Source organism: Myotis nattereri (genome assembly GCF_964212035.1).
Source record: "Myotis nattereri genome assembly, chromosome: 7".
NCBI lineage: Eukaryota > Metazoa > Chordata > Mammalia > Chiroptera > Vespertilionidae > Myotis > Myotis nattereri.
The window spans coordinates 25457640-25460874 of NC_138082.1; the positions used below are offsets into that span (position 1 = coordinate 25457640).

At 39.7% G+C, this 3235-nt stretch overlaps 1 pseudogene across 1 annotated transcript; it reads left to right on the forward strand.

The window, feature by feature from the left end:
- Positions 1–609: 609 nt before the first annotated feature.
- LOC308522544 (large ribosomal subunit protein eL39-like) lies at positions 610–1251 on the forward strand (annotated as a pseudogene). Its single transcript has 2 exons — positions 610–774; positions 1169–1251. The product of its transcript is annotated as a large ribosomal subunit protein eL39-like (transcript).
- Positions 1252–3235: the final 1984 nt, after the last annotated feature.

Here is a 3235-nt window from a genome sequence, read left to right on the forward strand (position 1 = left end):
TTTTAACAGGACAATCTAGTCTTACATAGGGAGAGCATTATTTCTCTCATCATTAAGACTTTAATTCTTCCTCTCTTTGGTAAATATTATAATAAAGTTAACATTATTTCTCTATAGAGCAATTTGATTCTTGTGTTTATTTACCTTAAAGGACCTCCCAGGTGCTGAGAATGGCTCTGTGTGAGCCTCTGAAACCAGCGGGCCAGCTTTAAATAGATTTATTTCTGATTCTCAACTTTCTCCATTGATGGAAGGGGACAGAGGGCAGGGGGCTCAGTAAACATTGCCAAGAACTTTAACTTGTGAACACATCGACATGTATAAACAGTTCAAACACATTCGTCAATTCCATTGATTTAAGTTAGTAAGATATACACTGAGATAATAAAATATACACTTAGATTGATTCCCACCACGACTACGGTGGCTGGCACGAAACCAGCCATTTCAGGGGAGTGGCCACAGCTGGCATCGTAAAGTCGTTCATTGGTCAATCATGGTGGCATGGCATTTCTAAACTGTTCAAACAACAAAATAAGATTGCTTTTAAGAGTTCTCAAGGGGCTCTTTCTCTGCCATTGAGATGCGCGCATTCTCTTCTCCTTCACCATGTCTTCCCACAGACTTTCAGGATCAAGAGATTCCTGGCCAAGAAACAAAAGCAGAATCAGCCCACGCCCCAATGGATTCAGATGAAAACTGGTAATAAAATCAGGTGCAACTCAAGGAGGACACATTGGAGAAGAACCAAACTGGACCTAGGAGAAATCACACGTGAGAGATGACTCACATATTTATGCTGTATCCAGGTTGCCTACACCTTTAAATGATTGAAAAGATGCTACTGTCTGGACAATTGGGGCATTTTAATTGGAAAATTAATGGACTTGTGATTTTGCTCTGTTGATTTTTGCCCTCTGCAATAGTAGGTTGGTTCAGTAATAAATGTGTGAGACCTTTAAAAAAAAAAGAGTTTTCAAGGGGATCATTTTACCATAGTCTGTTGAATCTAGAAGAGACAACCCTGTCAGCTGAAGGAACATAGATAGTGTTCCTCTCTAATAATCAGCTAAGGTTTCATGTGGGGTCATTTAGCTAAGCGATATGCAGTCATTCTGTGTTCTGCGACACTAAATTCAGGCGCTACACTTGTTGTCATACCTTACAGGTAACCATGGCAACAGACCCGGTGCTGACAAGCTCTGTGCCTACCATTATCAGAAATGCCACAGTCTTGTCAACAACAATTAATTAAGATCCCCCAATCCCCAGGTTTGTAAGGCAATTGGCATCAGCATTTCCAGGGTGCAAATAAAGACATTTTGGATGTGGAAAAAAAACAGACTTGGTTTTAAAATTATGGCGTTCACTCTGAGAGACAGCTCAGGGAGGCAAATGCAAATGAGGAAGCTTCAGTCTGGTCTTCCTTTCTCTTTTCAAAAGAAGGGAGCTTGTCAATGCATCTGTGTGTGAAACCTGAGCCTACGGCCTTAGACATAGCCATGGGTGAAAACACTAATTTTTTTCTTGCAATATTTAGAGAGAAAACATCCCAGAGAAAATTTTCAATAGTGATACAATATTTTGGATAGCCCTCAAGATGGCTTTTTCTCAGCTTTTCTAATGAGTTGTTTGCAGTTTTATTTCTCCAGGGTTTGTGGTAAGAAATGTTTTGACTTTCAAACTACTTAATGGTATTTTGACGTGTCAGAAATCCTTACGCAAGGGAATAGGGCTTCAAAAGAGCTCTGTTTTCTGGTATATTTATATCATAATAGGGTAAGGAGAAAAGTTTATCTTGGTGCTTGATGTGAAAATCTGAGAGGTCCCCAGAAAGAAATTTCAGCAGATTCCTGATTACTAAGCATTTATTGAGTACCCATATGTGCCTCAAATAGTGCTAGGTACTTTCACATTTATTTCCTTACTTAAAAATTTAGTATCTTTATTGAGGTAAAAAGACACTTATCCTTAGAATTACTTGTATATATATATATTGTACTTCTTGACCCAAGGATGTAATTAACAAGGAATAAAGGAGAAAATGACTTCACCTCATGGAATCTGAACAGACTTGGATGCAGAAAAACCCCAAAAAACGTAGAACCAGTCCAGTAAATGTTTGGATGATCTGATCTGGTCAACTCTGGGTCTGGTACATCTAAGACTTTATTTTCTTCTATTAATGTGATGGGCTATTTATTCCACCACATCTTCAAGGTGGGAAGTAGAAACTTAAATACTAATCAAGTAATTTATTGATTCAATGCAAGTATAATAAGTTCTGCAGAGAGAGTATGACGTGTTCTGAGAGCAGGTAAGAGGACAGTAACATAGCCAAAGGCATGGTCAGGCCTACTCAACCACCATGGAGAGGAGAAGCAGGATTATTGGGAGAAGAATGAGAATCTTATAGAGTACCTGGCAAATAATGAAGGTCCAAAAAATTTTGTGAATGCATATGACTGCTTGTATTGTATGTATTCCAAAGAGAAAGAGGCCAATATGGGTTGGAGTACCCAGAGGAGACTTCTTGGAGAAAATGGGCTGAAGGTAGACCATGAGGGTGGGTGGGTTTTAGAAGAGTGGGTGGAATAGTGGCTAGCTTGGGACCCCTAGAGGACACCTGATGCTCCTGCCTGACCAGCATCCTTTCTTTCCTTTGGAAGGTCAACTATACTTTCTCTGTTGCTTTCAGGCTTGGAGGAACTGCCAATCAGGACTTTCCTGAACAAGAAATAGGTGGGTAATCCAAGCTACATTAGTAAGAAGCTCGCTTCCTAGGATGTGGATATCACATGTAATAATCAGAGAGTTATGGTTGAACTGATGAATCCTGATGGCGGTGCCCTGAACAGATTGTTCCTTGAGTCCTCCTACCTAGATCTCCAGAGCATCCCTGAATATTGGCTTTTCTGAAATTTTGACCACTCTCTACTGCTTTGCTTTCATTTCTGTGAGTTATTCCATAGCCCTTGTCTATGTCCATGTCCATGTTCATGTCCATGTCTGTGTTGTATCTCTCTCTCTCTCTCTCTCTCTCTCTCTCTCTCTCTCTCCATCTACATCTATAGCTATCTATATCATCTATATCTATAGATATTACTTAATGTAATCAGTGTCAAATTCTATTGCTTGCAACCAACAAACCCTGATTTAAGCAGTTTCCAGCATCCCAGCTCCATCAGATTTTTTTAGGATGTCTTGGCTGGTCAGTAGCTGATCAAAGAATAAT